This window comes from Passer domesticus, chromosome 2, assembly GCF_036417665.1.
Source record: "Passer domesticus isolate bPasDom1 chromosome 2, bPasDom1.hap1, whole genome shotgun sequence".
Lineage (NCBI taxonomy): Eukaryota > Metazoa > Chordata > Aves > Passeriformes > Passeridae > Passer > Passer domesticus.
The window spans coordinates 79,157,287-79,185,281 of record NC_087475.1 but is presented as its reverse complement, the minus strand read 5'-3'; the positions used below and the strand labels follow the sequence as shown (position 1 = coordinate 79,185,281).

The 27,995-nt window shown below is 42.9% G+C and overlaps 1 protein-coding gene and 1 long non-coding RNA gene across 4 annotated transcripts in view; one reads left to right on the top strand and one right to left on the bottom strand.

The window, feature by feature from the left end:
* The window catches only part of MAML2 (mastermind like transcriptional coactivator 2), a 209,331-nt gene that overhangs the window by 95,918 nt on the left and 85,418 nt on the right, over nucleotides 1-27,995 (bottom strand). The gene's annotated exons all lie outside the window — the stretch shown is intronic.
* Nucleotides 23-27,094, top strand: LOC135295534 (uncharacterized). Of its 2 annotated transcripts, none has more exons than XR_010357662.1 (3): nucleotides 23-118; nucleotides 19,720-19,849; nucleotides 26,848-27,094. It is a non-coding gene; the product is annotated as an uncharacterized LOC135295534 (long non-coding RNA). The 2 variants fall into 2 exon arrangements; XR_010357661.1 differs by lacking the exon at nucleotides 23-118 and adding an exon at nucleotides 8,381-8,487.

Sequence of the window (27,995 nt, the reverse complement as noted above, 5' to 3'; positions counted from 1 at the left end):
GTGTTCTTTTTTCAGCCTCTGTTTTACAGTGAGGAAGCAAGTGCAAGGCTGTGAGCGTGGCACAGGCTGTGGATGCAGCTCGTACTGGAAGAGGACGATCAGAGGGCAGAAAATACTGGTAAGTGCATCTGCTGTGTTGCTGTGTCCAGCATCACTGCGGGCACACTTACATTATGTCACTGTTTCACATGGTTGGTGGTGCCTGAAAGTTTATTCTGGCTTTGGCTTGATCTCTCACCTGATAGGTGTTTAGCTTCTGTCCTGCCCTGCTTTGTTCTCACAGTTGTACACCAATAAAACTACCTTCTCTTCTCCTCTAAACTGTCCTCCAAACCTTTAGGTAAACCAGCTACAGAAAACAGGTTCTGTCATTCACCTGGCTGTCAAATCACGGCTGGTTTTGGAAAGAGCTCAGATATGGATCTCATCGTGCGAGATCAGGTTCATCCACAGGGATGAGGAGAATCCTTTGTCTGCAAAAAACAGCTTGCAAAGTTCAGTGCAAGTTTCCTGCTTAGTCCTGACGTTTGTACGCTGCCCACACAGCCAAAGTGAACAATGAACTGTGGGAAACATTCCTCTGCCGCTCTCGCCGAGCTGCCAGAGCGGGATGCAGAGCTAGGATTTATAGAGTTAAGAATTACACAAGGTTATACTGCTATATAAAATGCAATTAAGATGCAAAGAATATTTTATAGCCTGACTGCTTCAGTGTCATAGAATTTCATAGCTGACTGTGTGTTTTTCCATTTCCTAGAGCACTCTTTAAAAGCTGAAGGAAATGTATTAAAAGCCAACAAGATTAAATTATACATAGTTCCTATTACTTTGCTCTTATAAAAGGACCTCACATGGACACCTCAACCTAAAACACAGAAATGATGAGGTTATTTTTGCCATAAGCCAAACATATGTCCTTTAGATTATGTAAGAATATTTGTGGTCCCTGCTGGTGTTGTCAGAATGTACATCATATATTAGATTCCTGAATACACAGAAATACCCTGCTATTAAAGCTAAACAAAAGGGATTTAACTGGTTGGACTAATGAATTTCAGGAACTGATTATCCATGGCAGTATGATACTGGCTGACGTGTTAAAAACAGTGAAATAATGTAGGACCTTGCCTAAATAAGATTTATACACAGTGCCAGCTAGCTGGTAAAAAATAGCAATAACCTTTTAAAACATTAATTTAGGCTTTTATTAGAATACAAAGAACCTCCAGTTTTTGAAAGCAGGCATTGTCTCCCCTTTTAATTTCAACAGCACCATGGCTTGAATACAACACAGCAGGGTGTGTGTTTTCTAAAGTTGGGTTATTATCAGAGCGCTCAACGCAGTTTGCCAATAAGCCTTTATTTGGCAAAGCTTAAAACTGCTGACAAATGAGATTCTTCCTCCAGCAGTAAAACAAGGCACAGTTAAATATGCCTAATTACAAAAACACACCGAGAACGACTGTGAAGTATGCACATTGCTAAAAAATCAAATGATCTCTGCATCACAACCGAGGGGCTGGCATCCCAATGCCATCTAAATTCATGGAATAAAAATATATAAACACTAAAGACCTAGAGACAAGATCCTGCCTGGTTTATTCCTTATGCCATCCCACCACACCAAAAGACCCCATCAATCCCTTCCTGAGAGTGCAGTGATCCACTGCCATAAGACAGCCTGCTTCTGCTCCTGCAGTCACACTGGACCTTAGGAACCTTCTAACCATGCCAAGATGAACATCCTGTAAGATCAGAAGCAGATTTAAGCACACAGAGGAAGAAATCTGAAAATAAATTTCTCAACTTGAACTACAAATTCAGTGAACTGATTGTTCACTGAAGAAGTATGACAGTGCTTTTTCTTCAGGATCTCTGCTTCTTTCTCTCCATTGGTGTGAATTGATGCAGAGCTGAGGGTACAATAAAAACCTTGAAACTAAATTAAAAGATAAATCTGTTTAAAGTGAAGTAGCTCTTTATATCTCTCTCCAATGTAAGACTGGATCACTAACAGACTTGTTTCTTTTCTGAATAGTGTAGGATAGTGTGCACTCTGAGTTCAGACACGAGTCTCATTCCATGACAACTACATGTAGGCACCAGTAGCACTGATGAACTCTATTCTAATCCAAAAGGAATTAGTACTATTCTGTGGGAGATTATTTTGCCCACTTGGGTTGTTTCTAATGTACCTTTCATCCATCAGCATTTCAGTAGCTATTTGTGATCAACATTGTCTGACAAGAGTATATAAGCAATGAAGAGCCGCAATGAACAAGACAGAAAAACAGAAAATTATTTTTAAATTGCATTTTAATTGAGGGACACAGTCCATTTAGTTGACATAATATAAAACTTTTGAGAAGGAAATTCTCTTGACCTCAATTTTAGGTACATTTAATAATATTCCCAGGCAAAACTCAGACAAACAAGAGTAAATTGGCACAACCATAAGCAATATTGCTGTTTTCTGTCTATGGTGCATTTTTTTGGCATATTCTTAATATTTTAAAATTTGTGCTATTTTAAATGTTTCATATTTACCAGAAACATTTATAAAACATTAAGAAGCACAAAGAGAAGAAGCACATTACAGTGAAGGCAAGTACAGCAAGAGTAAAAATGCCAGAGCCTCAAATAAAATGTTCTCTAACATAATGGAGTGTCTTATTTGTTGCTGTGTCCTGTCACTTCCTTCAGCTGCACTGAGTGTCCCTGAATGGGGATTTACAGCAGCCACCACAGTGTGTCTAGTTGCCTAGTCTGTGACTACATTTAAGCCAGGACTGAAAGGGTTTTATGTTTATTCTCACTGCTTTCAGGATTGAATTGTCTTAGTTTCCAGCGTACGTTTTCTGGCCATTACAGCCCTAAACTCAAATTTTAGTTTGAGTTTAACTTGGTACTTCCCAGTTTTTCTGTGCTAGCTGAGGTCTGATACACTTGCACCTAAAAAACATTAGGAATATTGTCAGAAATGCCTGAAATGCCAAAGGAACTCTAAATTCCGTTTTCAAAAGCATTTAAATTGTAAGAGAGGACCAATTTAATAGAGAACTAATTCACTTAGGCTTCTGAGTGCACTAAGTCACTTTTGAAAATAAGCCCCAGCCTCTAAGGTCATGTAAGCCCTTTTGAAAACTTTACACGGCAGCTCAAATTCACCTTAATTGTATTGATAATGGAGTTCAGGCTCAGGCTGAAACAGGATTCCTGGGAATCATGTATAACCAAAGAAAGATCCTAGTTTCATTGTGAGATCCCAGGTTAGGCTTGCAGAGCTGGCAGGGCATAGAGAAGAGCTTTTCATTGATCATATGTGATCTGTAGATAACTGAGACACAACAGAGCTCTAGATGTGTATCTTTCTGAAAAGGACAGTTGTTAAAAGGATAACAGGAAACCTTAGGAGAACAATACACAATATATTGGTCTAGAAATTAACAGCTGCCCACAGCAGAACTGGTACGTAGTGTATGGAAAGTGCAAGAAAGCTGTGTTCATACCTAAAACTAAACTGCTGTTCATGATGTGCTCAGAAAGGGCTGTGATATGAGCATGTGAAGTAGTGTGCTGTGCTGCCCAGAGCCAGAGCAGCAGGGAAACTGCAGGGAATTCAGAAGACAGCAGCAAATGAGATGAGGAAGACAGAACGACCAAGATAAGAGAAAGGATTAAGAGTTAACTGTACATATCCTTCCTGAGCGCTGAATTGAAGTGCCCAACTAATATAAATGCCTTGGGAACAGAATTATTATTTATAGGTGTGTTTTAATCATAGTATCCAGAATATGATGAGTTACAAGGGACCAAACAGGATCATCAAGTCTTGCAGGAAGCTTGCAGAAGTCCATCCCCAAGAATCACACCATGTGCCTGAGAGCATTGTCCAAATGCTCCTTGAACTCTGTCAGGCTGGTGCTGTGGCCATTTCCCTGGGGAGCCTGTTCCAGTGCCTCACCATCCTCTGAGTGAAAAAACTTTTTCTGCTATCCAACCTAAACCTTCCCTGACTCAGCTTCATGCTGTTTCCTCAAGCTCTGTCACTGGGCACCAGAGAGCACTGCTCCTCCTCTTCCCCTCAAAAGGAAGCTGCAGACTGCAATGAGGTCTCCCCTCAGTCTCCTCCAGGCTGAAGTGCCCTCAGCCACTCCTCATGTGGCTTCCCCTCAAGGCCCCTCACCATCCTCATTGCCCTCCTTTGGACACTCTCTAATGGCTTAATGTCTTTTTTACATGGTGGCACACAGAACTGCCGCAGCATCGTAGGTGAGGCTGTCCCAGTGCAGAGCAGAGCAGTACAATCCCCTCCCTTGCTCAGCTGATGCTCCCCAGCACACGCTTGGCCTTCCTGGCTGTCAGGGCACTGCTGGCTCATGTTCAACTTGCCATTGACCAGCACCCACAAGTCTCTTTCTGTGGCACTGGTTTCCAGGATCTCATTCCCCAGTCTGTGCACACAACTAGGATTGCCCTGTCCCAGGTGCAGACTCCAGGACTTGTCCTTGTTAAACTTAATATGGTTAGTGATTGCCCAGGCCTCTGATTTTTTGAGGTCCTCTCTGCAGGGTCTCTCTTCCCTCAAGGGAGTCAACAGTTCTTCCCAATTTAGTGCTGCCAGCAAATTTAAGTGTTCCCTTGAGTCTTACATTCAAGTCATTAATGAATATGTTGAAGAGAACTGGGCCAACCAGTTAAACCAGGGAACATCAGGAATGGATTTAAAAACTTGGACACATGTAAGGCATACATCAACTTGACAAGTTACTGTGTGTAAACAGAGCCATGGTAACTCTTTACCTGCACACCTTTAGCCCAACAGTTCATTAGCACAAAACTGCCCTGAAATAGGTTAGAGAAGGCTGAAATTTTCGAGAGCTACAAGGGAGAACGAAGCTACCACCAGAGCTGAGCTCAGCTGGGATAACTTGTTCAAGAAAAAAAAGAAAAATAAATATTCTGTCTGTCAGGAAAAAAATTCTTAACTCTGAGATCTACTGACTTTATTGTTGTGTCTTCAGGAAGAAGGGGAAGACTTATTACTTGGGTTGCCTAAAAGTAGACTGACAAAGTAAAAGACAGTGTACTACAAGAAATAACAGCAAGAGAGTAGTTATATGTCCCAAAAGTCTGGGCAGCTTTCTTCACTTCTTATTTCTGCAGCTGTCAGATTTCTTTCTGTGGACTACTGAGGGAAAGAGTCTAAATAGAACCAAACCCCCTCAATTTCCATTTCGTTCCAGGATTCAGTTTACTAGACCATTTTTTCAACCTCTCTGATGTTAGAATAAATGTTTTCCCACTTGCTATCTGAAACTGAGAGTGACAAAATACCCCAAGAAAAAATGTTCTTATAGAAAATCCAGCTGGGACAAGACACAAAGGTTGCTAAAAATCTCATGAGAAAGTTTACTATTAAGAGATTTGCAACCCCATCTTTTAATGTTCTGCTCAGTGCTACACTGTTGGCAAAAATGACTCTAAGGCTTGCTTCTCCTGAAAGCTGTCTGTCAGTGACCATTACAGTTTGAGGTATAACTACCAAAAATACAGGTAGGTATATTGCAATTAGGTGTCACTGCAAGAATTGAGGCTGATGGGCAGTGTCAGTGTGGGTATGAGATGTGGGAGCTCTTCCCTGGAAGGCAGTGGGGAGCTCAGTGCAGGGAACAGGCAGGTTGGAAGCCCCCTCAGTCTTGCTCTACCTTCCCAGCATTGCAGACCATGGTTTGCCCATGCAATTGCATGAGATTTCACAGGATCAAGGGACAGGTCAGGTTGGAGGGACCCCTGTGGGTCATCTAGTCCAACCTCCCTGCTCAAGCAGGGTCATCCCAGAGTGCATGGCACAGGACTGAGCAGTTGCAAGAGCAGCAATGACTTGCTCCAAAGCGAAACCACACATAACACATACAGGTGAAGGCTGGGGTCCTTGGCACCCACAGAAGCCTCTGTCCCACCACAGCACTTGCTAATCCTTGCTAAGAACATGATCACTTGCATTTTTACTCATGCAAGCATCCTGGTGATGCCACCCCTCTCCTTCTTCATGGACTTCACTGAGTGTGGTGTGTACCCACCAGATAGAGTCTTCAAGATCACCCTCCTGGAAAGTGCCTTGAGTTCTTCAAACAAAAGACATCCTGCAAACTATTACAGAAAGCCTTCAATCACTACTAAAGTGCCTCAGTGCTTGGGCCTTGTCTCATGATTCTTCTTTATATATATATATATATATATAAAATTCCAAAAGGAAACTGTGATCTCCCAAATGTTCTTATGTTTGATAAAATAACAAAGCTCTTTTTTTGTTCCACATGAAATAGAAAGGCTTTTGGTTTTCACAGTATTTTTCTCATGTTCCTTTCATTGAGATGACATGAGAAAAAAAAAAAGAACAAAGCGGGGAGGAAGGGGGAAAATAAAAGATGAAGAAATTTCATTTATCAGCTTCAGATTTTTCACTTTTTTCTTTTCATCCCAATCTGAAAATGTAAACATAACTTTCTGATAAGATTCTTACTTTTGCAAGAGACCTTTTCCCTAAAAAATTAGCATATACATTAAAAAAATCAGCTATGAACATACAGCCAAAGCCTTGGCCTTAGGGCTTGTACAGGTTTTAGTTTACAAGCACGAGAAGTTTAAATACAAGACTGTAAGTGTTCTTTGATACTGGACTGATTGGAAAAATTCCAAAAGCCTTGAAGTGGAGAGAAAAGATGTATATTTAGGAAAAGAGCAATTAAATAAAGTAAACAATAATTAAAATATTGCAATATAAAGACTAGGATGTTGAAAACTTGCACTGACTAAAGAATATATGAGAAGAGTGCTTTTTTTGGCTCCAACCACAATGCCCAAGATATCATTAAACTTAAAACAATGAGGAAGAAAACTGTTTTACAACCATGTTACTAATTTCATGACAGTGTCATGACTTAGTTATAAGTGATTCCAATGTAAGTACTGGTTTAAAGCTACGGGAATGGGAAAAAAAGGTTTTATTTTAGGTTTTACTTCCTGATACGAAAGCATACGACTTTTTAGAAATATGATGGGACTGATCTGTTCCTTGTCTTTATGGGTTTATCCTGATGCAGACCACCTGCAAATCGTGCCCAAGAAATTTTGTATCACTTGAATTTTATTAGCAGATGAAAAAGTCATGATCTGACTGAGTCAGTCTTGTGACTGAGATGAACGGAAAAGTTATCAATAGAAAAATCTGAGAAAAACCAAAACCCCTCAATTCTAATTGAACCTGTAAGTTTGACAACAAAAAGTAGACACTCTCAGCTCGAGGCCATGCAGCCTTTGATTGCCAGCTCTGGGAATGCGCAGGTGTTGGATCACCCACAGGCAGTGCTGCCCCATGGCTCCCCTCAGGCAAAACCCCTGCTCTTTGATCCCTCCCAGATCTCAATGGGAGTTCCCCCCTCCCTGGGTCCAGGTGGACTAGGGAAACTGGGAAAGCTCTCTGAAAATGAAATTCACTTTGCAGATCCTGTACCTCAGCCCCTCCTCTCCATAGGAATGAACTGGAGAGTGGAGAACAAGAGTTCCACCCATTTTTCCAGAGGTGAAACAGGGCCTCTGTCCAAATGCCTGAAGAGTGATGCACCACGGACAGGCAGTGGGAAGGAGATGTCTAGATTACCTGTGCAGTACAGACCAGGACGGATGGTGACAAATTGGCATGTTCCCACGTGGAAGAGCAGATACACCCTTCGTCACTGCTCTTCCCTGAGACAATACACACATGTCAAAGGTTGTTTGGGCATAAACTCCTCATGGGTTCTCCTGATGTGTTCATATACAAACAGCAGCATTTGCCAGGAAAGTATCTTGCAATGTTATATGACAACTTTACCGTAGTCTTTGAAACAGCCCAGATCCCTTCTCCCAGGTCAGACTTGTGCAGATCACTACAGGGATCAGGCTCACACTTTCTGCAGCACCCATCTACACTGCATTGGCAGCCAGATTCAGATGACCTTTACACCTGAAAAAAATTAGAGGACTAACTACATTTGCTACAGCAACAAGTTTTCAGAGATGTCATGTGGACATACACAGGGGGAATCAGGAATGAGAAAGAAATGGAAGGAAGGAAGGAAGGAAGGAAGGAAGGAAGGAAGGAAGGAAGGAAGGAAGGAAGGAAGGAAGGAAGGAAGGAAGGAAGGAAGGAAGGAAGGAAGGAAGGAAGGAAGGAAGGAAGGAAGGAAGGAAGGAAGGAAGGAAGGAAGGAAGGAAGGAAGGAAGGAAGGAAGGAAGGAAGGAAGGAAGGAAGGAAGGAAGGAAGGAAGGAAGGAAGGAAGGAAGGAAGGAAGGAAGGAAGGAAGGAAGGAAGGAAGGAAGGAAGGAAGGAAGGAAGGAAGGAAGGAAGGAAGGAAGGAAGGAAGGAAGGAAGGAAGGAAATGTTTCAAGCTTTTAGAGGCCAGCAAGTCCACACCACAGTCTCAGCAGGGGTCCATGGCAAAGGTAAGGCCTGTCTAAGCCAGACGCAGGATGTGATGTGGGACAGAACATGTTTATGGAGTGGGCTCTCTGGAATGACCCTGAAGCCCAAGGCTTTGTCACATTACTCTTTCATACAATAAGGCTGCAACACAAGCTGTGAAACCATATCTCCAAAAATGCAGAACAGCTGGAATAACTAATTGCCCAAGGAGGAAAACCGTCACCTCTGCCATGGGCTAATGCCACCTTAGGTGCTCAGAGTAGAGACAGTAGAGCATGAAAACCTGAGACAGAGAAAGGAAAGAGTGAAGGAAAGAGGTAAGGAATGTTAAAACTTGGCTATTTTTATATACTTTGGAGATTTTAAAATTATACCCATTTTTGTGCTGACTATCTTGAGAGAAATGCAGGCACACAATTGCAGCCCACAGGAGGGAAAAGAATCAGGAATATCAGCATCAGTTTTCATTTGTGGTCTTCAACCAAGTCTGATGCCTGCCACAAGAACAAGAACACCAAATGCTGACCTGAATCCCCACTCCACCAGCTTTTATTTCTTGTCTTTTAATTCTTGCTTCTCTGAATTCTAAAGAAGTAGAGAATCAGTCTTGTATCTCTGAATGTGGCATCTTCTATAGCTACTGATTCAGTGTTTTAATTCTGCTGTGGCACTACAATGCGAATAAATGTGGGTATGTATTTAAGCATTCAACACAAGGATGTTTGGCAGGCTCACTCATAACTGTCTGCCCTGAAGGTTATTCAGTTTGTTTGTTTGCACCTTTTCCTGTAATACCTCCAATAGTCACTGTCATGGAGAGGATGTTTTGGTAAATGTATGTTCCCCTGAATTAGCAAGTTAATTTCTACGCAGTAGGAAATGTTCTGATGAGCATTCAGTCACCTCCACACTAACAAATGACAGTAGCAAAAAAGCCAGATGAACTGCACAGCCAAAGACCCTGGGGTATTTTAGAAGTGAGTTGAAAGCCTACAGGGCCAGATCCTCCTCTCTCCTTTACATTTACACAGCAAACCACATCCTGTCATTGAGAACCTGGTGAAAGCGAAAGTTTGCTGAGCAGAAGAGCCCCTGTGCACCCATTAACAGCTCTGAGCAGGAATCTGACCCAGCTCCTGCCTGAGAAGCAGCAGGAAAAAATACAGTCCTCTCAGGAGCATGAGGCAGGTTACAAGTTGCTACCTTGACAGCAAATCTGCCCTCAACCTCCCTTGCATGTGGGAGAAGACAGAATGCTTTTCTGATGCTTGGAACCCCGCCCCAGCAGGGAATAATGCAAAACCAGCAATATAAACCACAGGCAAAGGGATTGATCTGCAAGTGGTATAAACTGATAGGGTTGAGAGAACCCAGCTGACTGATGCTTTGAAGTTACCTAGGGCTTATACTTTTACTGAAAAATTCGTAAGTAATTTTCACGTAGCTTAGTGAGAATATTTTTCTGCATTCTTCTTCCAGAAAACCTGAACTGGACTACACACAAAGGGTTTGCATACACTGGAAACAAAGCCAAATTACAGACATGGATTTCAAACAGATCAGTTAAAGGCCATTAAATACTAATATGGAAGGTTTAATTCTGAAATAAAGTAACTTTTTTTTTAACACTGAATTAAGCAAAAAGCTCCTTTATCTACGAACAAAATCAAGTACCCCTGGGTTTAATAGGTTTTATCTCAAACACTTTAAATTCACCTTTTATTTATTGCTCTCTACCTTCCATGCAGGTAAGCCAAAGCAGTACCACTTTAACTGAGTTTTTGTCTCAGGTGCGAGCTTACCCTCTGTAGCCAGTCTTAAACCAAAATACAGGTATCTCTACAGGGGTTTACACTAGCTTTCCTAAACTAGTTTATAAAATAAACCTAATTCCGATAAAATCTAAACAGCTGAAAGAATGGGATTTATAGATAAATGAGGAGGGATGGCATAAAAGCTTCATTGATTTCTGGCTGTGCTTCTGTTCTAAATCCCATTCTCTCCTAGTCTGCTGCCTCTGTTGAAGACTGCAGGATCTTTCTTTTTTGATTTAAAACTTCATCTGAGTTTCAACTTACTTCACTAGACTGACAATGAAGACTTAATCCCTCTTGGAATCTGAAAGATGTAAAAGGCTGTGAGTTAGCCAGGCTTGATAGGACTTTGACTAGGAAATTGCCAGTGGTTTTTGCTGTTACAGGTTGTTCTCATTCATCAGAGCCATCCCCACCTTCAGCCAGGACTCTGAAGAGTCAAGGCCACTAAAAATGGGGTGGCAGTGCTTGGGGCAACAGAATCCCCCTCTTGTGCATATGAATCCAATCTTATTTCATCTTCTGGTTAGATGCAGACTTCTATATGACCACAATATCACTCCATGGTCACATGGTTTGCACACACTATGCAAAATACTCCAGACTGACAGTTCAGGCTTTTGGTTTGTTGGATGGGACTCGTGGAAGGTGTTGCTGCCCATGGCAGTGGGTTTGGAACTAGATGATCTTTAAAGACCCTTACAACCCAAACATTATATGATTATAAGATAATCAGTAAAATAAAAATACATAGAAAATCTAATCTCATCCCATCCAGACACCTCGGTCATGCTTGGTAGAGATGGAGTCCTCATTATGCACGACCCAACAGCTGGTAAAGCATTTAGAAAATGCTAATGACTAATGACAGTGACAAACATCTTTTTGGAGGATATAATTTGCAATCAACTAAGGCAAATATTTATACATGCCATTATCACTTCCTGGTGGGATTACTGTAATCCATTATTTGCAGGTCTTCATGCTACCGTACTTCCTTTGGGGATTTGAATTTTTGCAGAACTGTGGCTCCAAAATGCTCATCCCAGCCAAGATTCATTACTCACGTTACAGGCAAAGCTCCACCGACTTCCTCTGCCGCACAGAACTGACTTAAAAGACTTTCTGCTTATATGCAGAACCAAATGGCGATTAATCCATCATGCCTGTAGTGCAAAACTAGTTTGGGTCTTAATTCCAAAGGCTTTTCATAAATTGCTGTCATTTTGCATAGCATCTAAGGGTTTACTCACAATCTAAACATGTTAAGGACCAAAATAAATGTTGTTAACACAAAAATCACTTGCCTGTAAAAAGTGTCCAGAGCCTTTCCAAGGGCCTTGATTAACTGAGAAGTAATTACATTCTGAAAACTTGTGAGTAATTTCACATTTGTGGCACTCAGAGACTGGCCTCTGTTCCCTTTTGCTTTAGTGCAAATAAATGCTAACCCCACAAGTTCCACCAATGTCAGGGGTTGCTGCTCAGCCCTCTGAGAGATCATGCTGCTTCCCAAGGTGCAGTTAAGAGCAATTCCAGAGCCAACAGTCTTTGAGTCACAGCCACTCAGCACATGGTGGCAGGAGTTTCAAGATGTTGCCACCAGCTTTTCTTATTCCTCAGCAGCAAACTGCTGTCTCTGGCCCAAAGCTGCAGACAGGACCACAGGAGGAGTGTTCAGCCTAAAGGACAGAGCAAAGCTGGTCTTATGCAGCTGCTGAACAGTGCATGGCAGAGGCTAAGCCAGAGGCTCCAGGGCTGGCTCCTGCCAGTGCTGAGCCAAGGCTGGTTGGTAATTCTGAGACAAGAATTACTCTCAGCAGAGAGCTGCAAGGGGGAGATGCTTTCATTTTTGCAGTGAATTTCGGCAGGACTTTTTCTGTCAGCACCTTGAGTTTTGCAAACGTCAGCCTACAGAAATAGCTGATGTTGGGCAAGACAGCCCTGATGTTCCATCCTCCCTGGCAGAGGCCCACCAAGACCACTGCATCACCTGACCACCTCCCTGAAGAGCCTTCGACAAGGCACACGACAAGCTAAACTGGGAGGGGTTGATTTCCAGGCAACCTCCAGCAACTAATACAAGGCTGTCATCAGCTCAGTGCTCAGCAGATGACTCTGAACACCTTAAAAAGAAGACACTATTTCTGCAACAGTGGCAGGGGGATAATAGCTTAAAGAGATCACCTTTAAACTGTAAAACATAGATGACAAACAACAATTTTTGGAACATCCTCCCTAGCATTATCTGAAGCGGGATAAAAACAACATCACTTATTATAAATTTTGACTGACAGTCTCAAACCCCGTCACTCCTGAAGAACACATAATTTTGAGGCTGAGTAATCATAAGAGCACAACAATGTGATAAACAAAGCTCTTCAGTGCAGTTGCTGCTGCCAGCTCTGCACTGCAGAGCAGATTTACACAAAGTGTGTGTCTTGGGGTGAAACTGAGTCGTTCTGACAACTTCATTTGTCTGCAAGACATGGCTCCTTAGACATCAAAGCAGGAGACAGCATGTACTCCAGGTCCAGTGCATAGGTGGTACAAACCTCCCCAACAATCATTGAATATCAAAGACCTCACCACTGTTTGCTCCACAGGCAGAATGCCACTCTTCAACCTTATCTTGAAAGGATGTTTAAGGTACGTGTTGGCATGTTCATTTAACAAACACATAATTAAACTCCCTTCTAAGCTCTCTATAACTGATGTTTCTCTCCTGGAAGAGGCTGGCAGAACAAACAGCATGTGTCCAAGAGACAGTCCCTGTTGCACAACACACTACTCAAAGGTGGTGAGATGTAACAGCAGTGAGCTGGCAACTGGTAAGAAGTGAGCAGAGGGAAAGATGAAGCTAAACTACTTTGTGAGCAGTAGTGATGTTCTGAAGTTTTTCCAAGTCTAACTCAGGTCCGTGTCTTTCTTCAAAAGAAAAAGGGAGACAGACCAAAACAACCAAGGGCTAATGGTGCTTGGAAAGAAAGATGGAGCTGTAATCAAGCTGACTTTAGCAGCATGGAGAGCTGCATTGCTGCCTCTGTTTTCTGCACAGACAGAAAAGGTCAGATTCTAGCTACTAATCAGTAGCTAGAAAGCAGCCTCAGGATTTAGTCTTGGCATAATTTCTGGAAAAGGTTAAGAAGTCAAAGTTTATTATTGTGACATTCTCAAATAATTAACTTATGGATGAGACATGATTTTTTATCAAGTGTGAACTGAAAAAGCATCTTCTTGTACACTCAGCAATCCACAGTCATAGAAAAGTCTGGGAAATAGTTTCCACTGCTTTGGTGTGTCAATCCGAGACCATGAGAAAATGAGGAAACAGAAATCAGAGGCAAGGTCTCTCCTGGTACCTGAAGAAATAACAGAATAATGGTAGCTGCAAAAGAGAAATCTCTCTCCAGGAGATGGAGATAGTTTGCAGATGTTATTTTCCTTGAAGAAGGCAATGTAACAGGCTCTGGGAAGAAATTATTCCACTTAAAAGGCCAAAACTGATGAATAACACTTCAAACTTCTCACCCTAAGGAAGTGCAACTTTGGTTCATAATTAGGTGAGCTAAATAAGTAGTCTGCAATGGAGCAAAGACATAGACATGTTGTACGTCTTACCTCAGACAGCAACAAAAAAAAACAGTGGACATTAGAGAGATTTGATATGAGATAGGCTGCATTGCTAGTATGTTGCTGCTTTGAGTCCTTTTTGGAACCCTAAAAGCTCCCTCTGCATTTCTAGGAGCAATTTGAAAGCATAACCCCAACTATGCTGATATCTAGCATTTCACCAAAGCTAGTATTTTCTCCTTGTTTTAATAGCATAGCTTGAGATTCAGGCTATGTTAGCCACTTCTACGTGTAGTCCTGCTGTGTACTGCATGCATCTTATCTAAAGCAGAATTCAGCTGCTGGGCTTGGGGTAAATAAAGTTTGAATGTGTCTGCATAAGCCCCTTTCACCCACAACTATCTGGCACAATGATCCCACAACTATCTGGCACAATGATGACAAGGAGGTCTTTAATCATTACTTCTGGTTGCTGTCATTGCTGTAGTCAGTGACTCAAATTTTCTCCTAGGTGAAACCTGACAGCAAAGCAAGTTGGAGAATGATTTTTGTGTGGAAAACAGTAGGGGGGCATAGAGTAAGGTTGTGTATCACATAACATTAAATCATCTCCTGGTGGCAGACAGTGACTCTGTCTCATGTAATAACAGTCTGTTTGGTTTTAAATCTCAATGAAGCAGTCAGCTGTGCTGACAGAAAAAAACAAAAAACCAAGAGGGCAGGTGGGGCAAAGCAAAAGTTCCTCTGACTGCCTGAATATTAAGCCCGTGTTTCATGAAGGCAACACGAACAGTTAACACACAACCATCGTTTCCTTCTCCCTGTTGCTCTTGACCTGGTAGCCAAAAAACACAGAGCACATGTGGCAAATTTGATCTGTAGATAACTGCACTCAGTAGAATTGTAACAGTGCATTAACATGAAAAATAACATACTGCACAGCTGCGTGAAAGTGGATCTGGTGCTTGTCACATATATTTTAATAGAAGATGCCTAGAAGGTGATCTCAGAACAAACATGCCACAAAGCAAAAGACAGGAGAAAAAAACACCCCCAAATCTCTGCATGTTCTTAAAGGGGTATTGATATACAAAGTGTAGGTTTACAAGGGTTGAAATGAAATTGTTTTAAGGTAGAAATCTCTGTAATCCTTTTTATACAGTAAACCTCAGGCACCAAGGGCTTTGGAAGATGGGCTCTGGAGAATCTTGCTGGGGTGGTGCAAGATAAGCATCTTGGCACCCCATCCCTTCCCTCTAGCAGCTGATGGAGGAGAATGTGGGTTGGTGCCTCGGTCAGCTACCTCACTGTCTGCTGTTGTGGGCTGAGTTCACCTTCATCAGGCTAGTGAGGGCAGGAGTGGGAGAAGACCCTCCCTTCTTCCAACTCACCTCCCAGGAACGACAACCTCCCCAGGGCAGTGGGGTAGATGGCTGAGGCAGCAACAGCTTACCAGCCCAGCAAGGTTCACTGAAGATTAGTACCCTTAGAGGAGCAAACACACTGGACTGGCGTTTGCTGGTCCAAACTGTCTTGGTTTGGACCAGATTTTGGCTTTAACCTTAAATGCTCAGCATTTGCTGTGAGTCCCTAATCAGAACCATCTAAGTATGAGTTTTTTATTTCAAATTCTTGCAAAATGATTCTCCCTTGTAAAAGACAGAAGGATGGTAGTTACATGTAAACAATAAATATTGCTATGGCTTCTTATCTTTGGAAGGTTCCAAAGCTAGCCTCCTCCAGTGTCTTTCCAGCAAATATTTTAGAGCTGTATCTTCCCCACAAAACCTTGCATTCCTCAACTGTTTATTGTCGGTGAGCTGATAACCTTGACAGTCCATTTTTACAAGGTCTCAGCTAAAACTTTGAGGGAGGTTGGCAATCTGTGTGAGCTTTCCAAAACCGTTGTTTTCCACACTCATGCATTTTCCAGCATAACAAATCACTGACTCTTTAAAAATCCCTTGTCATTAGCATTTTGGCATGTTTCACTTCAAGAAGAAGACAAGCCAAGAAAACTCAGTGATGATGTTATTAAGCTAGACAGGGAGCACCTGAGGATTTGAGCTCCTCTGCAGTATTAGGAGAGATTTTATTTTATTGACTGACATGAGTGTATTAGGATGAATACCTCTGTTTGCATCCTAGAAAGCTCCCTTAACTACCAGACAAAGGCTTCATCTGGCAACTTTAACTCAAGCCCCAATAAATATTTTTCATGGATAGAAAACTAAGCGTAAATGACAGATTTAGCTCAGGGGAGCTATGGTCAGGCCTGAACTGCACTGACAGAGCTCTGCTGGGAAGCCTGCATGCTGCCTGCATATAGCCAATATAATAAGCCCTGTGACCTTCTCAGTTCTGAGCATTTGACAAGGGGATGAAAGTATTGCATGAAAAGCAAATCTCTGAAAGCAAAATCCAGTACTCTCTTCCTGGGGTGCAAATGACCAGGTACTTCTATTTGGTGGGATAACAGGCACCCCAGATGGTTTCTCTCAAGGATGCACACTCAGATACTATGGGTGATCTCCTTAAAAGAAAAAAAAAAGGGGGGGGGGGAGAGGCAATAGCTGAGGTCATTTAGAACACTTTACTGCTCCTGAAAGATAATGAATGTCTCCCCTTGCTTAGGGAGACAGTGGGGAGAGGAATTTCTTCCAAGATTCAGGGCTCCCTTGCACAAGACAGGAGGGGCACATGCTTGCAACCCCAAACTTTTCTTATTTCCAGCAGGGACAGACTGCAGCCACCATAATTTCCATGAGGAGAGGACAAAGACCTCTGTGCAGTGTTGCAAAGGTGGCTGAGGAATCAGTAAGAGAAGAGGTGGGGGAAGGAAGGAGCCAGCATCCCCTGGTTGTACCTACAGCTGCCCCCCTTTGGGGAGGTCTAAGCCCCTGTCAGGCTCTCAGCGTGATTAGGGCTGTCACATCAGCTGTGTGAGAGCCGCAGGCGCTGAGCAGTGTGTGAGTCCTGGGCACAAAGCCTCTGGAAGCTGGGCCAAGCCCACATGTCACAGGGGAAAGGCCCCATCCTGCATAGCATGGAGAGGAGCTGGGCAGCCTCAGGCAGGATTTTGCTCTTTGGACTTTCATAAGGCATTTAGAAGCAAAGTCTACATTTTTCAAAATGCTCCAGGAGGTGAAGCTGGGCTGTGGGTCCAGCTGGGATTCATGGCCTCAGATAGCCCAGGAGATCTGGTTCTGTCAGCCCTGCTGGTGAAGTAGGGGAATGAAACGGGAGAAGGCAGTGAGTCCACCACATTTCAGCAGAACCATGTTGAAATCAAAGCTTCTCCTTTAGGCTGCTCAGCTTTGCTGAGTCAGCAAATTCCAAAAGAAAAGCACCATTTCCTGTGTTTTCTTCTGACCTGGCCTGGTGCTGAGCTCCCTCATCCAAGATGAAAGTCCCACATGGATTTTGGAGCCAGGAATGTAGTATAGCAAACCCAACCAGTAGCGAGTGTGAAAAGAAGAGGGCATGGGCATTGTGCAAAGAGCTGTCATGGGGGGAAGCTAAAGAGAACAGATGAGTAGTAGTGCTGGAAAACCAGATTACTGCAAACCTTGCTCCTGGTTCATTTCTTCATCCTTTCCCTGCACATGGAACACAACCAATGCCAATGACCACCACAAGTTGCCTAAGTGAGCAAAACTCACAATTAAATAAAGAGCAAAGTGTTATTCACACACGGCCATGAGCGTGGCCATGCAGGGAGACCCTACATTCTGCTGAACGAGCATGGGAACCTCTGTGGAAGCAGAAGGACCAATTCCCCCAGCCTCTGAGGAAACTCAGCCATACAACACCAGATCATGGATCTGTGGGGCAGATCCCCACAACTCGGACTCTCAACTGCAATCACAAACAAGGTACCTTAGCCTTCAGAAATGATCCTCAACTACTGCAAAGAAATAGTTTTGTAAGTTAAAGCCTTTGTGTCATTGCCTTGTCTCCCCATCATTTAAGTGTATTTATTTTCAGAAGGCAGCAGGGAATCCTTGCTGGATGTGTGTGTGATGGTCAACATGCTGGGACTGAGCTCATTTGGAAGTCAGGGCTCATTTCAAAATCAGGCTTTGCAATTAGCAATATCATTGATGAAGGACAAGGTGTGGGAGAAGGGGTCAGATCTGTGTTTGCTGAACATGCCAACTAAAGCTATGTTTGAGGAAGAGATCCAGGGTTCAAAGCCTGAACTCAGCTCTGCTGAAGTACATTTCTGTTCCAGTTAGTGAAAGAAGGGGCTGGGAGATGAGCAAGAGGAGGTCTAGTTGCCTGCACAAAGTGGGACAAGTCCCTTTGCTGTACATGCACTCTTGGGAGTGTGCCATCCCACCAAAAAAACACCTGAAGCCCAGCCCCGCAGACTTTACTCAGGCATGGAATTTCTCACAGCTCAGCAGCAAGCAAATTCATGGGCAAAACCCTGCAGAAGTAGCTCATGCAGTATTAAGTGGCATATACATTTACACAGCTATCATGTAGCTGAATAACAAATCATTTAATTTCAGAATGGATGCAAAACCTATTTGTTCCTGGAGAACCCAGACTCATATTCAGGTGCAGGATATCACATTGACTTCAAGAGGGGAAGGATCATGCCCTTTTGACCATTTATCCTCCATTACAAACTGTATAAGCAGGCAGGGCCAGCCCCAAGGATATGCTGGTTTTTTTCTCCCATCAGGGACCACTGCCCCATCTCTACATGTAGGGGTTGCCTGCCCAGTTGCATCAGCCCTCACTGCTGCAGTCTAAATGTTACTGCATCCAATGCAGAACTCACCAAAGTCATCGCACAAAATTTCATTAAGCTCAGCTCAGTTTATTTTACAAACAAAGAAATGGCTGTGGAGATGTTCAGATCCCTCAGATAGCATAAATCAGCCCCTTACCCAAGCTGAAGGTCTGGCTCCCAGATTTTTATAAGGTTAAATATAAAGTGCAGTGGAGCCAGGGTAGGAATTGGGTGAAGGATACCCTGGTACCATTGCCTCTCCAATGCTGGGACTGGCAAGCTGCTTCTGACCACCAGGCTGCTCACCAGTGTGGCCATGCAGATGGACATGTCTGCTGGGACCAACAGCAGGTCTGCTCAGCCCAAGGAATCAGCATGGATCTTGTTTTTCAGTGGCTTCACCACCCCACCGGTTATCAGAGGGATTCCCCAGCCACCTGCATGGTCCCTGCTCATGTGGCGCTCAGACATCACTTTCCTGTCACAGCAGAAACAGTTTTCACTTAACTGATAGTGGATTGCAAAAACTTCAGAGACAAAATAGAGAATAAACACAAGACAACACTCAACTCCACAGTTAAGTGTCATTCCAGCTGCTTCTCACTCATGGTTGTTTAAATTTGGGCTGCATTTTAAAGCTATTCTGTAATTAGTTATAAATTTGAAAGTGACCTGGAAAAATGGAGAAATTAATCTCTTCTCTTAGAATGTGGGAGAGGGGTATCAAGTTCTGGGATTTTCACATTTTCTTTTTTTTCTTGTCACCTTATTTCATTCAAAAGTGATAGCTTCAAAATACCATGATGAAAAAGTTACACTGTTCTGATGTCTTCTAAAATAAATTTCACATGAAATACAGTATGTGTTAAAGGCATTTGGATTCCCAGGGAATGTGGGTATACATTTCACTTGTCCTGTTACAACTTCCTATGAATTTACTCAGCTGGCTTCAATAAAAAAAAAAAAAAAAGAAAGAAAGAAAAAGAAAGGAAAAATCTGTGGGAATCTTTGTGTGTGTACATTACGAAGCTACTAGGCCTTTACACTGATAATTTAAAACCAGCTAAGCACATGTGCACAGATGGGAAAATCTGAGTAATTTGGTTTCATGTGCTTTCCAGCTTGCTGTAGATTTGGATGCTGAGCCCTGCCTGAGTGCTGAACTCCCAAGTACCTCTTCAGAGACTTAGCATGGCTCTTGCAGAAGATAAAGCCAGGCTATGGGACAGTCTTGTGGCAGAACCTTTCTAGGTAAGGAACCCGTAAGTTGAATGCTGTTGCTAACATTTATTTCTTTGAAAGAGTCCAGCCAATGCCTAGTAGAGGTGCATAACTGAGCTGCTGCCAGCCGCATTTTGGTCTTGCTTTCAGATGAGTTTTCCAGTGAGGGAGCTGTGATGGGAGCATCCCTGCTCACTGTGCTCCAGGAGGAAGCCAGCTCATGTGCAAGGGGATCAAGGCCCCTTTTGTGAGACCCGGCCAAGCAGCCTGAGTTTGACATTACGAAAGCTACCAAGTGCTGTAGGAGCTGAGGTTCTGTTTGCAAGAAGACCTTTCAGCTTTGACTGATAACTCTGATAATTTGTGCAGGGGAAATAGATTCAATAGATTCATCTGTGTGCAGAGCCCCAGAGTCAAGGGCTGTGGCTCTGGATCAGCGCTGGTGTGCCTGTCCTACAACCAGACCCTGCTCCCTGCTTAGCGCAGGGTGTTCAGCTACCCTGGACTTCATTTGGCACTTAATGTAAGGGCAGGGAGCTGGTGGTGCTGCTGCACAGTCCAGGTTGGGTTTAACCTGAATGGCTCAACAGGTGACTGTGCCCAGTTTTGCTGCTCTCCAACAATTTCTGGTAGATCAGACAGGTGTCATGAATGGTATCCCTCAGGTACATAGGGTCAGCCTTTCAAAAGTTCTGGGAATCTGCAACGTAAAGAGGCAACTGCAGCCTGAGAGGTGCTTTACACTTCTAGTCTGGAGTGCACTGGCTCCTTCAGACGGGATCTTTACAAAAGCTCTGTGCCAGCTGGCACCCGGAACCCCTTGGCATCAACAACATTTGACTAAAGACCTCTTAAATCCTAGCAGCTCTCTACACCTTTAGGAAATTAAAGCTCATTGCAGATGTAGACTGGAGAAGGTTAAATCTCGTGGAAGGGGGGTTCCAATTGGCTGTGGAGCTGATGTGGCCAGGACACACCAGATTCCCTGGCTGGTGGCAGGCGGGATGCTGTGGTTAGCATCACGTTGACTGGCAGCTGGCTCTTTGCTCCTAATAAGGAGGTGCAGCTGGGCTAATTGGAGGCAGCTTTCAGCACCGAACAATGCTGGAACGTGCTCCACGGTAGCGGCTGCGAGACAGCACTACTGCTCTGCCCCACATCATACTCCGGGTGGGAGAGAGGCACATGAACATTAATGTTAGGAAAAGTGGTCAGCTTGTTACCTGACTGAGTGACAGGTGTTTCTGTGGCAGCTGCCACCTTGCCAGCACACTGAGGAGCACAGACCTCCGTGGATAACCTGGGAGGTAGTTATGCTGTAAGCCAACAGACTGAGTGTCCTGTCTTGGCAGCAGCTTCTTATGGAAACCTACAACACACAGCGTCCTGGCAGTATGTTGGCAACATTCTTCAATGATCTCTAGTAGTGTGTTTGCAAAGGGTGAAAGCACATCTGTGAAATGCTCTACCTTTGGTTCTGTGCTGTAGTCCAAAACAAGCTATTGAGCAGCTGGAGCTCTTGAAGGAGCACATATCCAGGTATAAATTCTCCTTTAATAATTCTTAGGCCTTAAAAAACTATTTATAGCTCTCCCATTTACCAAATGTATGATTTCACTACATGGCATGGCTTCCATTTGGTTGCATTACCATTCTCAGCCAGACATATACAGCTGTTTTACAGTTCTAAACCCTCATGGAGAAAGTCATCTAAGCTTGAACAGTGGGGAAGGTCATTTCACTTCCTCTGATATTTTTGCAACATTCATGAATTCTCTACTCTTTTCAGCATTGCCCTCCTTTTTGGGAGCGTAGGAATCTGAGATCCTCTCAGCTGTGCTTTTGGAGGTGACACCATTGCCCCTTGTAAAAACTAAAAATTAACTTGTGAGCCTCAGTTGCATTTTCTAACATCTTAGTGAGTTATGTGCAAGGATTATGCTGGCTTTTTAAATTAAGCAACACGTACACTAGGAAGACAACTGCATATACCACAAAACAAATTACTTCCAAATCTTTAGATCTGCTAATTTCCACAAGGAAGTTTCTTCTCCCTTTGTAAACATTGGAACTACTCAACAGAATAGCAAAATCCTTTCTCTCAAAAAAACATAACGTAAAGAAATCCCAAAGAATATTTAATGTCCATAAATTATCTTTCCGGAAAAAAAGAAAAAAATGCATTTTTCATCCCTGTTTAACATTTTATGGAAATAATAGAAATTGGTCTTTCATTTGTCTCTGTCTTTCTGAGGTCTTTACAGTGTTTTAGCTGTTATTTGCTGAATTGAAAACATTGCTTTGACCAGAGGCTGGGTGGTGTCACTTGTCTAGCTGCAGATGTCACAGCAGGGGCCGTATTTTCACTACATTACCACAAACAACACAGTTCAAACTGCATTTAATTAGTGGGTACCAAAAAAATACTGCTGCCCGCCTTCTCTTAAAGCCCAGGAAACAGCCACGGGTAAACATTTCACAAAACAGCACAGGATGAATTTAGGTTTCCATAAGCTACCTCAGCTGGCCCCTCTCAACCCGCTGCACCAAGAGAGGTGGATATACACAAAGGGCAATGAAGTGGATAGAAAGGATGGAAACTGGTGTTCTTCAGCTTGGGAGGAGAGGACTGGGGGATTGGTCTACCAACAATGCCAGCAAATTGAGCTGGGGAAGGCAGGAGAGGCCATCATTTCCAGTCAGAAGATAGAAATCATCTGTCTAGAAAAACCCCATCATCTGTCCGGGGTTGGATATCATAGATAGTGCTACAGCATAAAGACTATAAATCTTTAAGTTGTATATTAAGTAAAATCTAAAAGCAACAGAAAGCATTCTTTCTGGGGTTTGACAACTGCTGAAGCCTCATCCAATCTCACTACAGACTGAAACTTCTGAAGCTGTTTCTGAACGCCCAAGTGAGCACCTCCTTCTGCAGCAGCTTCCCGGGCACCTTCCTCTTTGGGAAGTGCAGCCTCCCTAATCCCCTCCTCCAGCCATCTCTACTGGTTCTCACAAACAAATGACAAGTTGTTCCCCAAAGACAAGCTTACCCCTCAAGGGACTTCTTCCCAATGCCAGACTTCCACTTTGGATCATTAAAATCTTCGCCCATGATAAGTAGGAGAACGAGGCCTTAAGATAACTATCACAGAACTCACATGAACCAAAACAAATTTTCAGGGGATCCTATTGAAGAACAGCCACTGAGGATGTGTCCTGTTTCCTGAGCATGTAGCTGGTGGTTTCCTGGAAAGGAGACTGGTCAATTCCAAGCTTACTGCCATAGCAGAGCTTGGAGTGAATCTGAGAACTCTAAGATATAGAACAGTAGAAGCTGGCAGAGGACGCTGCAGGGTTTTGGGGTAAATCTGAAATCTCATAGTAACCACAAGAGGACTGAATACTCCTCTGAACACCTTCTCATCAAAATACAAAGACACTTCAAATACCTCCATGAAAGGAAATTAAGTAAATTTATATATTCCTAATCAGTACCTGCTTTCATGATAGTGCTAAACAAAAAAGGTGTGAAGTTTCCAAATGACAACACCACAATGGTAACTTGGCTGCATGTACAGCCCTACACTAATGTACGTAGTGTGACAGCAAACAGCTACCTGCCCATGGTATAATATCAACATATGTTTCATAAAAACCAATGGTTTGAGAATCTGCCTTCCAGACAGTTGCAAGCCGTACTATAACCCTTGAAAAGCCTCAGATGAAAGAGGCTTCAGTGTTTTTAAGCCATTAGGCATAAAAGTGGTGGAAAAACCCCAAAAACCACCAGCTGTGCAAATCAACCAAATAATTGTCAAGTCATCACCTAAGATTTTAATTTGGAGGTGAAACTGTTTGGATTTTTTTCTGTCATGTATGTGCAAGACAAATAACGCTATGCATGCATGCTGCTCCTTCAGGGAATTATTAAATCTCAAAACACCTTATGTGTGTTTTGGTTTGTGTTTATGGTCAGTCCTGCAGAAATGTTATTACAAAGGGATGTGTCAGCCACCTTCATGAAAAACAATAGTAAGTAACAGTGCACAATGTGGATTTGGTTATTCAGTTAATCTGGCTGTAATTCACAAATTTTCTGCCTATGAATAAGAAACATATAACTACTTTAGGTCAAGCATTAACAATTGGGGCTACCTTATATTAGGGAAGACAACAGATCCTTTTTTAAACAGAGAAAATAAGAAACTCATGTCTCAGTCACATTGTGACTCAAAGCCAAGAGAAGCCAAAAAATTCAAAGATATTGGCTAACTCCCACAGAACTGCTAGCAAAGCCAACTTTTAACCCCGAGTGAATTGCTTCAGCGAGTTATAAGTCCCTAAACTTGACTTTTAAATGTTACTTGCTGACACAACCTTAATCACAATGCTGCAAAAGCTGTATGTACATAATAATAATAACAACAACAACAAAAATAATAATAATGATAATTTTAAACTAAATGTTTCTAGAACTTTTCAGAACTCTCACAGACACCAGTATCTGAAATAAAATATTTAGGGAAGAGCAATTTAACTATGGTGACTAAAGGTAGTATATGCAGCAATGGTTCTGCATATCTGTTTGAATAAAAAAAAATCTGTTTAAATTTTTTAAAAACCAAGGGTCAAAATACACAGACTAAGAATTCAGTTCTGATGAGATGAGAATAAACATTTGTCCATTTGCAATGCTGTCAGTTAAATGTTATTGCTCAGAGCAGGGACCATGTACCATGACTCTTAGGGTCTTTGTCCCACATAGGTTTGTTCTTAGTGCTGAAAAGTATTATAAAATTCTCTTAAACCCCTCCTTGAAGGGTACTATGTGCAAAGCATTACTGAGGTAGACTGATATTTTTAAAAAGCTTAAGAGATTTTTCCCAAACAAAGAGATCATCAGGCCAAGATTTTCTCCTTATCTGAATATAACTGAAAAACCGGCACTCCATTACCACAGTACTCTCCTACTCTGGGATTTGCATGGTCATACAACCAGGGAGAGACTTTGCACCCCAGAGCTGACAAATTTCTGAGCGCTTTCAGAACCCTGGGACTTCACCAGAGTCTTGCTTCCCAAGTACTTCTGAAAATGAAGCTTCTTTTTAATTGTCCTGTTGCATTTCTCATGCTAAAAACATCTGTGAAAGGCAAGAGCTGACAAAAATGCACCAACATTTTTTTTCTTTTTTTTTCACTCTCGCACATTGTTTGAAAGAGGTTTAAAGCTAAAATAAACTTCTCTGAAGCAATGTGCAGTTCACAGACAATGGCAGCAGCTGCAGATAGCAGAAGTTCATTCCTGTTTATTATATTCATTAAAACTGAAGGGAGAACTGTGGCAGCACCAACTTAATGGTCATCTGAACATAATTATTGAGAAAGCATTGTTCTTTGGAAAGATGCAAAGTGTCAGACGGAACTTCACACCCTTGTCATAAAACCCCCACTTATTTCCTACCATTAATTGGATAAAATGGGCATTGTAGGATCAGAGGTGGAGGGAAATGGGTTAATGAGCATGTGTAGGAGGCAAATGACACTGGAAACTCAGTGACTACAGAGAGTGGGCAGAGGAAACAAAATCAGATGTGAGCAAATTTCTGGAAGGGAATCGGGTCGACAAAACTCATGAGACGGCACTTTGTGTTCCTATCATCCTTGAACAGTATGAAAAGCAAAACTCTGGCCAGTTTGCACATGTGTTTCAAACAAGTCAAGAGAGAAACAAAACCAAGTTGTGAATCAAGGGACTGCATTGACAGCCGAAAAGTAAACTCCTTTTGGAATCCAGACACATCCTTGCACCCTACAGTGTGCACCATGCAGGGGTTCCCATGGTGTCTTTTGGTACCATGAAATTTCCTCCACCTCTCTAGAAGCTGGGGCAATTCCTCTCCATAAGTTCAGTGAGCCTCCTCAGAGTTCACTGTCAGCCTGTCTTTTCTTTAGTTTCCTTCCTCCTTTCCAAATCAACGTCCACTGCCTTTTATTGGTTGTCTGACGCTAAAGGGGGAGGGAGCTCTCATTGCTCCCCATAAGCAGGCTTGATGCCAAGAGCAGCACGTGGGTTGGACTCCATCCCCTCCTCGAGCAGGCAGTGGGTGGATTTGCTCTTCAGGCTCTTTTGGGTCAGTGTGCAAACACCTGTGGCTGTGCCTGAAATCTGTGTGTCCCTCCATGGGCAAGGCATGGATGGTAAATAATTTTTGAGTCTATAGGCCACCTCTCAGCTCTTCCATCAGTCAGTGCTCTTCAGTGGACAGATCTATGGGACAGCAGTGTGGGAACTCATGTCCAGACCAAGTGCAACAGCATTAGTCTGTACAGCCCACCACATCCCATGGTTCAGGATCTGTACATGAGCCATGAAGTCCATCCACGGCCTTGCCTGCCCAACTACAGATCTGCAGCACGTTACACGCCAGTGTTGCATAGGGCTACAAAGCTCAACCTCGAATTCCATTCCCTTCTCAGCCAGGACCCCCACTGATTCCTGCAAATGTTTTATGCTTCAGAGAAGGAACTGTTGAGCTGTTCCCGGACTATAAAACTTATTTTCCTCAGCTGCTAAAAAAATGTGGCCTTCAGATTTCATCTGGGCAACACCAACTCTCATTCCATAGCTATTCCCAATGTTCACTGCTATATAACAGCAAAAGCAATTTTTGGACCCTTTGGAAAAATACATTCTACCTTTGAACAGAAAGAAGAGCGATTCTTTTAACAAAATGTACTCCCCTTTTCTGGGGCTGAGCTTCCTTTGTGCTCTGTCTTTTCCTGTGAGTATCTGGGACTTTTTGGTACAAGGATAATAAGTCTCACCTTTCAATCTTATATTAGCTGGTAATTTATTTATTTGTATGTTTGTTTGTTTAAATTTACTCCTGCTAGTCCTCAGCATATGGAGTTGGTGCATTGAAGGACATCCAAAACCCACTTTTTGAGCCTGGTCTTTCAGTGCAATGACGTTTATATGATTCTATGCTCACCTGCCTGACAAATTGCCTTCTCATCCCTTCCAGGAGTTTTAGAACACTTGGAAAATTTCTTTAGTGGGAGGCTGGAGTCTCAGAGGTCACAGCTGAAGCTCTAGGAGTGCTTCCAAGCCTCTGGGAATGACCATCACGGCCCCTCCTGACCATGCAAAAGATGAAGCCCAGGCACACTGCTGATTCCCACTCTACTGCTGATTTCATTGCAAGGGCCATAGAGGTTGCACGTCAGACGCCTGGAGAGTCAGGACTGCAGGTTGCCTCCTCAGGTGCTTTAGAAAATGTGATCAAATATAACTTTTTTATCTCCAGTTGCTTTGGTTTTATCTCGTCCACCAGTTCAGATAAAATTCTGCTTGATCCAGCAATCCTAGGGAGGGAAACGCATTCCTCACTCAGCTGGATTTACAGGGAGCCTCGCCGTCATCACTGCTCTTGGCCTTCTCACTACATCTCAGGAAGTCATTACATGTTATACAAGTAATTAACTGTGCTACAAACGCTGGGTGATTCCTAATTCCTTGCTGCCTTTGCTCACTGGGTTGGGTGTTGACAGTATTTGGAGCAAGAGACCTACACTTTGAGTGTAAAACTAAACCAAAGCTCTGGTTAAGGTTCAGATTTTAGGAAATTACAGACTGCAGTCCAAAACTTTGTGCTTTAAGCTGCTCTGTAGTCTGTGTGTTTCACAGCACTGGGAAATAAGGGTTCGTTCACCATAACTCTTTCATAGATGACAAAGTGGGAAATTCACCCTTCAGTCCTTCTGAAAGCGCACTCTGTGTTCCACATGCCAATTAGTGCTTCTGAAGGCTGCTATAATGCTGGAAAATTGCCAGCCAGACTCAGAGAAGAGCATCACCTATGCAACAATCTCAAAGTGACCAAAGCTTACTGAAGTCGTTACATACTTGTCTTCCCAGTCAAATGCCCTTCTCAGATTGTGTATTATGGTTTCCATCAAAATTAATGCAAGTTTTTCAGTGGCATCCAAAAATCTCTCAGTGACATTGTGAAAAGCAGAAATTTATAGTGTTTCTTTTACACCATTTAAATCATCTCGCTCACAGGCTGAATGGGAACTTACCGCCAAAAGAAGAAGTGAGTTCAAAAAGCAAACAGACAGGTTCACACAGGACTGACCTGGTGGTGTCCACAGGCGGTCTCGATACATTGGT